This window comes from Triticum aestivum, chromosome 3D, assembly GCF_018294505.1.
Source record: "Triticum aestivum cultivar Chinese Spring chromosome 3D, IWGSC CS RefSeq v2.1, whole genome shotgun sequence".
NCBI classification, from domain to species: Eukaryota; Viridiplantae; Streptophyta; class Magnoliopsida; order Poales; family Poaceae; genus Triticum; species Triticum aestivum.
The window spans coordinates 67,207,406-67,217,435 of NC_057802.1; positions in this window are offsets into that span (position 1 = coordinate 67,207,406).

The following is a 10,030-nucleotide window of genomic DNA, read 5'->3' on the forward strand; positions in this document are numbered from 1 at the left end:
CCCCGGCAAGCACCTTGCCGGGGACGACTGCAGCCCCACGGCAAGATCCTTACCGGGCCCCAGGCAAGACCCTTGCCGAGGGCATCAGCGGGGCCACTGCCAGGCCCACACCAGCCAAGACTCCACCGCTGTCCCCAAGCAGCTGCTAGCTCAACCAGCTGGGCAGGAACCTGCGTGGCGACGGGCGGCCTCTACACCAACTCAGCAAGCACCTGCGTGGTGGCATGCAGATCTTCGTGAAGGCTCCACCACCGCGCCACCTCAGCTGCCTGCCTGCCTACATGGCACCACGCGCATCACTAGCCTGGGCGCGTGTCGAAGTGAGACGGAGCAGCGACGGACGGGACGGGCCTCGTTCCCGTCCCCAATAAAGCTAAGGGACACCTAAGCAATGCATTAAATGCGTCTTGTCCTGTAATACGGGCGAGAAGCTCGCAGCACTGTAGACCTTTCCACCTCCTGTGTGTCACCGTGGTAGCCCCTTTCGCTATAAAAGGAGGCCCATGGCGTACTGGAGGGGGATTCGGCTCTTTTGGGCAAGTCACACCCCGTAGCTAGCTCAAGAACACAAGAACATTCAATACATCCAGCAAAGCAGGACTAGGGTATTACGCATCCTCGCGGCCTGAACCTGGGTAAACGATCCTTGTGCTTCCTGTTAGACCTGCTCTTCTCACAACCCCGCGCCTGCCAACTATAGAAGGGATTCCAGTGATCCCATATGTGTTGTTTCCCCGACAATTGTATGATTTGATATTCACGGGTTTAAACCCTTCTGGGAATTCATGCTCCATTACTTCATCAGTGAAGCAAAGAGGGTGTGCAACGCCTCTATATCGGGCCACATCGTGACGTAGCTCAGATGGAGTCCGTCTGCGGTTTTCGGCCCGGGCGTGACTAGGCTTGTCACGTCCGAATAGGTAGCCATCGTCGCATGTCGGGGCGCGTCCTCGCGATCCGTAGATCGATCTGGTATGTCCCGCTCTACTGTCCAGGTTCTGCCGAAGGTCATATGTATAACCCCGAGCTGTTTTATCTCTGCCTTTACGGTGAGATGGAGCGGGCTGGTGTTCGGCTTGAGTCGCCGCTTTGTCCCGACCACGTGGTGGTCGGTCGGCGACATTGCGCGATGATGGTACGGGCTCCGGCGCCTCATCATCGAACTGAGGTAGTAATTTGCACTTTGGGTAACTTTTGGCTGGGTGCTTGAGGCCGTATTCTTCGGCTACCAGGACATCAGTCCATCTATCATTGAGCAGATCTTGGTCAGCTTGAAGCTGCTGCTGCTTCTTTTTGAGGCTCCTTGCAGTGGCTATTAGCCGGCACTTAGAGCGCTCCTGCTTGAGAGGTTCCTCAGGCACGATAAAATCCTCGTTGCCTAGGCTCACCTCATCCTCAGAGAGTGGAAGATAATTACTGTCCCCCGAGTCGTCGTTTATGGCCTGTTCGTCAGGGCTAATTTGCCCGTTTCCCCATTCCTCCTATTCGGAAGTTATCTCAATGGGGTCTTCATTATCTTCGGCATCGTCCGGAGTATTGTTTTCTCCCGTGCCAGTATTGCTGTCTTTTCCACGATGTGACTTAGAGCGGCGCCGCTGCCGCTGGCGTTTTGGCTGTATCACAGGAGGTTCAACCTCAACTGGATCTTCTTTGTCATCGTCGTTAGTTCTTTTAGGTGTATCCACCATGTACACGTCGTAAGAGGAGGTGGCCGTCCAGCGTTCGGTAAACGGCGGGTTTTGGCCCTGCTCCTCATCAGCATCGTCGTCTGTACCGTCGATGTCTCTGGAGCCGTAATCGAGCATGTCGGTTAAGTCTTCGACAGTGGCTATGAAGTGGGCGGTGGGTGGGAAGCGAAATTCTCTGTCATTAGCCTCCAGTTCGAACTGGATATAATTCGGCTGTGAGCCCCCTGCTAAGGATAGTGCTATTAACGAGTTTAACACGTCGCCCAAAGGCGAGTGCCGAAAAATGTCCGCGGAGCTGAATTCTACGATCGATGACTGATCGAGCTCGACGCACGTGGACGCACATGGTTCGGAACCTGTAGCCGGAAACGAGTCCGAGGCTCCGGTGACACAGATTCCACTCGAGGTTGGGTCTGTGTGCGGCTCTGACGCCGCTAAGACTGCGGCATTCGTGGCGGGGTTGAGCTTCCCATCTTCGGATGGCGTGATCTGCTCTAGATCTAAGGCCAGAGCAGTTACAGGTGCTATCTCCTGGGTATGGTCCGATGATAGATTTAAGTCATGTTCATCGTGGTGACGGGAGCGGCTGCCGTGGTCTCAAATCCGTCGAAGATCAAGTCTCCGCGGATATCTACGACGTAGTTCAAGCACCCGAATCTGACCTGACGGCCAGGGGTGTAGCTATCGATCTGCTCCAGATGGCCAAGCAAGTTGGCCCGCAGTGCGAAGCCGCCGAACACAAAGATCTATCCGGGAAGGAAGACTTCTCCTTGGACAGCATTGTTGTAGATCATTGAAGGGGCCATTAAACCTTTTGAGGATGGCACAGTGGAACTCTCAATGAAAGCACCAATGTCGGTGTCAAAACCGGCAGATCTCGGGTAGGGGGTCCCGAACTGTGCGTCTAAGGTCGATGGTAACAAGAGACAGGGGACACAATGTTTACCCAGGTTCGGGCCCTCTCTATGGAGGTAATACACTACTTCCTGCTTGATTGATCTTTGATGAATATGAGTATTACAAGAGTTGATCTACCACGAGATTGTAATGGCTAAAACCCTAGAAGTCTAGCCTGTACGACTATGATTATGATTGTTCGCCTCTACGGATCTAGCCCTCTAGTTTATATAGACATCGGAGGGGATTAGGGTTGTACAAAGTCGGTTACAGAGAAAGGAATCTTCATATTTGGACGCCAAGCTTGCCTTCCACGCTAAGGAGAGTCCCATCCGGACACGAGAGAGAGTCTTCGGTCTTGTATCTTCACAGCCCATTAGTCCGGCCCATGTCCAACAGGCCGGACGCCCGAGGACCCCTTAGTCCAGGAGTCCCTCAGTGGGCGATAAGGGGGGGGGGTCCTTCCCACACGACCCAGAAACCGTCGGGGATATGGAGCCATGATCCAGAGGCCTTGCAAAATGTAATCGTGTGCGATGCAACACACACTAAATTGTTTCGCACGCGTGGGATGGGTGATTAAACGTTTCTAATGATGTAGTGAAACTAAACGGTGTCTCGTAATGAACTGTTTAGGAAACACTATGTAAGGCACACAGGCCAACATATGAACTATGTGCGATATGTGCCCCATCGCATGCGAGTTTTCCACGGAACCCGCCTGCCATGCAAGACTCCATCGCATACGTTTGCCAACAATTACCGTGTGCGATAATGTTCTATCACAAACGGTTCAGGAGCCCCTTCGCACACATACAAGTGCTGCAGGCCGTTGTGATTTGTTGTATATCACCGACGGTTGCAGCAAGAGTGACATGTGCTTTTCGTTTGGGATCCCGCACGTTTCCTGAAAAATTCACGACTGGGATTGTATTTTACACTGGGCACGGTTTACTCTGAGCTCTCGGGTGCGATAACGTGATATCAAAAACGGTTCCGGAGACCCTACGCACACGTAGTAGCGCTGCAAATCGTTTGCGATCTGTTGTGTATCATCGACGGTTCCGCTATGATTGACGTATGCTTTCCGATGTGGATCGCACACACTCATTTAGTTGAACCGTGTGCGGAGCAATTGCCAGGTTAAAACAAAAATACCCCATTTTGAATCAGCATGCAAAAAGAAAATTGGCCACAATATTCAATTGAACAAATAGTGTCCACAAGAAGAACATTCATCAGATTTCGCAACAATTGCAATTGAACATATGGTAGCTAAATTCCAATTGCATTACATAATTAATCATAGTGTACGAAAGCGAAGACCTCATCAGATGGAAAACAAAGGATCCATGTGTATATGTTTAGCGGCTAAATTCTTACTCAATGTTTCAGGAAACGCATGCTCAAATCTTCATTATCACCAGTGGGATTGATGTAGTGATTCAGGAAGAAGTCGCTGATAAATCTCCGAACCATCAGCAATTCACCAGCGGGGAGCGGTTCAGGGGTCCTCGGTTCTAAGATGGGCTGCAGTATTTTTAAGATCAGAATGTGCCATATGAGTGGAGTAGAAGATATTAATTAAGATAGACTTACTGGTACTAATTCGTGAGCATCTTCACAACTAAAAGCAGATTTGCAGATGGAGATCATGTGTCTGCAAACATAGTATCCACAAAGGTTGGTCCCTGCTTGTTGCTGAGGACACTGAATTTTTTTGTACAAAATTAGTCATGTATTTGTCCTGTTAGGAACAACCTAACCGGTGGTAGATTTTTTTCTTTGGACAGAAATAGAAACAGGTTTATTTAGAAGCTTGAACATTTGACTAGCGTAAGAAAAGGTATTTGCAGACTATTGGATAATTTTTCCGAAAATAACTGATTTCGGTATGTTACCGGAGAAACGATCTCGTGCTGCAGAGGTAGTTCCCTCTTGAACAGGTTCCCTGGTTTAGTTTTTCACAACGCGAGCACACTACAAATGAAGATGAGTTTTGACAACATCAGTTATTGAACCAGATATGAATGCAAATTAATTTCAAAATCATAGAATTCAATACCTATACATGAATTGCTCAAGATGCGCCAGATCCTGAGCATTTGTTGACTCTCTGAGAGAATTCATGTAGTTAACTGTGTTCTTGTTTGGAACAATGAATACCAATATCCAGTGATTGCTACATATTAAGAAAGCCATGAACTTACGAATTATGTCGAAATCAAAGACAATAAGTGCATGCGTGGTTGTTTACTTGACTTACTATTCATGATATGGCCAGAGAAATGATTCTGCATGGGACGTGTTTTCGAAGATACGGACGACCGTGTTAATGGCCTAGTCCCATAGGTCCTTACCATATAATGTTGTGCCATTTGCTAATGCAGGATCTATGAAATACACACTCTCCCTTTTTCTTCTCTGCGCATTCAATCCCCTGAGAGGAATAAAATGCAGTTAGCTATTTATCATTTACAACCTTGTATGGAGAAGTTGATCAGAGTTTGTTAAGTACTTACAAAATCAGGCATCTAACAAGAGTGGCATCGAGCTCGTTGAAGTTGAAGAAGAGATGTAAGTCCTCGAAACTCACATTGATGGAACCAGCATCGTGTCAGAAATGATCTCTGTTGTAGTGGGCTAGCAGACCATGATGACCTGCTGACATTTGATCCATGCAATATTCATGTAACTCGCGACAACTGGACCTGCACTCATCAAAGTATTCGCCAATAAGAAATGGGTGGCCATGGACGTAATTGTGTGCTTCAAGTACGTCTGCTTCATTTTTAGCAAGCTGCAAAGCTATTTCTTCATCATCCAAATCGTCAGAAATAATATTACTCCCCGATTCGAACAACATTTAATTTGGTTATGGGTGATGAGTGCTTTAAGTAAGAGGCAATCATTCTCTTTCCTCTTTGCTCTCCCGCCGCGCTTGCTCGCGGGTGCAGCCTTTTTGGCCGCTTCCTTCTTGGTACTTGAAGCATTTCTGGTAGAACGTCTAGTTGGCTGCAAGGTAGATAGCCAAGCAGACGGTGAAGCTTCAACGGACTGCTTAGCAGACGGTTTATCTATGTCGGACCGCTGAGCTGGCGGTGCTGCTGTGACGGACAGCTGGGCTGTAGGAGCAGAGGCATCAGACTGCTGACCATGCGTTGAAGCTATGTCGGGTTTCTGCATAGGTGGTGCCAACTTGTCGGTGTGCTGAGGAGGCCGTGCCAACACGTTGGTTTGCTAAGCAAGAAGTGCTGACGCATTGGTATGCTGATCACGCGGCTGCGGACTGACGGGCTGATGAGCAGTCGGTTCTGGACCTACAGACTGCTTAGCAGGCGGTTCCAAAGCATCAGACCGCTTAGCAGTCCGTTCCACCAGGTTGGTCTGTTGAGCATGTGCTGCAGCTGGGTCTCCCCCCGCTGCTTCAGCGGCCGACATCTGAACCAGTGGTGCGTCTTCAGTAGTTGTAGGCCTTGCCACTGGCTGCTCTGGGGTGGACGATGACATGGCCTGTACGACACAAAGTCGGGCCGGCTGATCACAGGTTGATGCATCAGCTGTCGGATTACGAGTATTAGGTTCTTTGGGGGAAGCACGCGAGAGCTGCTGTGGCAAGGAGAGCATCACCGGTTGAGGGGCGACATTGGTTGCTGTTGGCGAGGCTTCAGGGATCTCATCGATGAACTCTATTTCCTTTCGTGGCCACTGGATGTGATGTAAGAGTGTTTCTCCCAAGGTCCTTTGCTCATCAAAGTCTTCTAGGACATTCTTCAGGGCAAATTCATTGAATCTAGGCTTTACTTCAGTCACGTAACACTTGAAACAGCCCGGCTTCAATGGCACATTGTCCAACAAGAGGCCCTCTTCCAAGAAGGGTGGGCAAACCCAGGCTGTTGCACATTTTAATGTACCTTCATAATGTGTAAGCATGCCCTTCAGTATGTCTTTCATTCCAGATAGATCAGATATAGCATCATCATGAGCAGCTGCAGTGTCAGTGTAGTTGGGGTCAGCTGATGCACAACTACTCTTGTGCGGTGTTGTCGCGCAATAAGCAGCATCCTCCATGCCCGCCTCCCCTCCCATCAGCTGGCTATCTGTCAGTGTTAGTCTTCTACATCATCATTGACTCCTCAATATCCTTTCGTACAGCCAGATACATGTCCTTCCTCGACCTTTCATACAATTCATTCTGCTTGATTTCACTCCTCGCTTTTTTCATGCTGAGCCTCTCTTCTTTGCTGAGAGTGAAAGCCCTCTTGTGTCGGACATTAACACCTATACCCCTTGCACGGCCAAGGGGCTCTCTTGTTTCCAGAGCATCAGACAGAATGTCGCATGGCCCTGAGTTCCTCTAGAACCTTCCAGGGATCTTGGAAGCCTTTAACATCACTTGATACAGTTCTTCGTCACGTGAGTTTTCAAAGTAATAAGTTCCGTCATCACGCCTCCTTGCATGTGCCCGCAAGTAGTCTCTGGCACGTTACTGCTTCTTTGTCCTCCTCGTCCCATATTGGTTTCATGCCGTAGTATCCTGCCACACCCATACGGTGGGGGTTTGTGTTCCTCTTCTGAAGTTCTGATTGCTTGGCACTCTTCTCAGCAAACTCTGTAGTTGCCCTGACCCTTTTGAATTCTGCCTAGTCTGCCTTTGTAATTCGGGGGTATGCGGGGATTGGGTCATTTCCTTCACTCAAGTACTTCTTGTACAACATGTGCTTCCAGTTTCTCAAAGCATCCCTAGCCTTCTTCAGTGCAGCGTGTTCCACCTGCATTCTCCACTGCTCTGGAACGTTGAAGTGATCCATGATCTCCTGGACTATCCTTTGCCATGTTTCTGTGTCAGCCTTCCGAAACCCCGTGACATTAATGTTGAGCCTTGCCCTACCAACTGCTACCTCTTGAGCACTGCATTGGTTTTCCCTTGAAGAGGAAAGGGTGATGCAGTAAAGTAGCGTAAGTATTTCCCTCAGTTTTTGACAACCAAGGTATCAATCCAGTAGGAGACTACGCTCAAGTCCCACGCACCTACACAATTAAATAAGAACCTTGCAACCAACGCGATAAAGGGGTTCTCAATCCCTTCACGGCCACTTGCAAAAGTGAGATCTGATAGAGATGATAAGATAATATTTTTTGTATTTTTATGATAAAGACTAAAATTAAAGAAATCAAAATAAATGGTAATAGAAATAATGGTAGATTAATATGATAGAGAATAGACCCGGGGGCCATAGGTTTCACTAGTGGCTTCTCTCAAGAGCTTAAGTATTACGGTGGGTAAACAAATTACTGTCGAGCAATTGATAGAATTGAGCATAGTTATGAGAATATCTAGGTATGATCATGTATATAGGCATCACGTCCGTGACAAGTAGACCGACTCCTGCCTGCATCTACTACTGTTACTCCACACATCGACCGCTATCCAGCATGCATCTAGAGTATTAAGTTCATAAGAACGGAGTAACACTTTAAGCAAGATGACATGATGTAGAGGGATAAACTCATGCAATATGAAATAAAGCCCATCTTTTTATCCTCGATGGCAACAATACAATACGTGTCGCTTCCCCTACTGTCACTGGAATCGAGCACCGCAAGATTGAACCCAAAGCTAAGCACTTCTCCCATTGCAAGAAAGATCAATCTAGTAGGCCAAACCAAACTGATAATTCGAAGAGACTTGCAAAGATAACCAATCATACATAAAAGAATTCAGAGGAGATTCAAATATTGTTCATAGATAATCTTGATCATAAACCCACAATTCATCGGATCTCGACAAACACACTGCAAAAGAAGATTACATCGAATAGATCTCCAAGAGAATTGAGGAGAACTTTGTATTGAGATCCAAAGAGAGAGAAGAAGCCATCTAGCTAATAACTATGGACCCGAAGGTCTGAGGTAAACTACTCACACATCATCGGAGAGGCTATGGTGTTGATGTAGAAGCCCTCCATGATCAATGCCCCCTCCGGCGGAGTGCCGGAAAAGGCCCCAAGATGGGATCTCACGGGTACAGAAGGTTGCGGCGGTGGAAATAGGGTTTTGGCTCCTCCTCTGATGTTTTCGGGGTACGTAGGTATATATAGGAGGAAGAAGTAGGTCGGTGGCGCCACGAGGGGCCCACGAGGGTGGAGGGCCCGCCCAGGGGGGTAGGCGCGCCCCTGCCTCGTGGCCTCCTCGTTGATTGCTTGACATCCACTCCAAGTCCTGTGGATCATGTTTGTTCAGAAAATCACGTTCCCGAAGGTTTCATTCCGTTTGGATTCCGTTTGATATTCCTTTCCTTCGAAACACTGAAATAGGAAAAAAACCAGCAATTTGGGCTGGGCCTCCGGTTAATAGGTTAGTCCCAAAAATAATATAAAAGTGTATAGTAAAGCCCATTGGACATCCAAAATAGATAATATAATATCATGGAACAATAAAAAATTATAGATACGTTGGAGACGTATCACCAACAAATCCACACACACTCCTGAACCTCGTGCATGCTTTATCTGGTTTAGTTGGAGCCCAAGACTTTAAATCGATGTCGGTTACTTCATATACACCTTTAGGCTAGTGTGTGGGCTTCCTTGGAGCATTCCTCCGTGTCCTGACCGGAAGGGTAATTGCTGCAACTCTATCCCGTTCAAGATTACTTGATCCCTCACCATCTGCTGAAGACCTAGCTAGGGTTGTCGGAATCAGATGAAGATACATCGCCTAAAGCATGAGTGCTGTCGCTGCTACCCGGCATCTACAGAGAACACATGCGAAACTCAGGAAAGGAGGATCAGCATAAAACTAACAACTTGGTATCAAGTTGTCTACACATGTCATGCAATAATTTAGAAAATGTACGGCTTATTTGTTAAGTTTGTGTGACTCGGGCGCCCGCGATCTATAAATCGGCAGTAACTTATTGGAACAAATACAACTTATATGTACTAGTTAGGAAGGTAGATGATGAACATATATACGCTCTCCGTTATTTTATAGCCAATTTGGGAACATACAGAACGAAATAGGAAGAGGGATTGCGAGGAAATATGCCTCACTGCGATGGAGAGCAGTAACTAACAGGTTTCTTAATGCAAACTCGGCCGGACCACAGGAGAGGCGAGGGTTACAAGATCGATATGCTCGAGGGTGGCTGGCGAGAAAATGACGACGGCGAGGCGCGGGCAGCCACGTGTTGGGAACGGCAGTTGAGGTAGGCTTGACGCCGAAGAGCGGGGACACGGCCGGGGTGAGAATGCCGGCGCCGGAGAGGGTTCTGCTGTGGATCTGGGGGAGGGGGAGTTGATACGTCTCGAACGTATCCATATTTTTTGATTGTTCCATCCTATTATATTATCTATTTTGGATGTTTTATATGCATTAATATGCTATTTTATATTATTTTTGGGACTAACCTATTAACCTAGAGCCCAGTGTCAGTTCCTGTT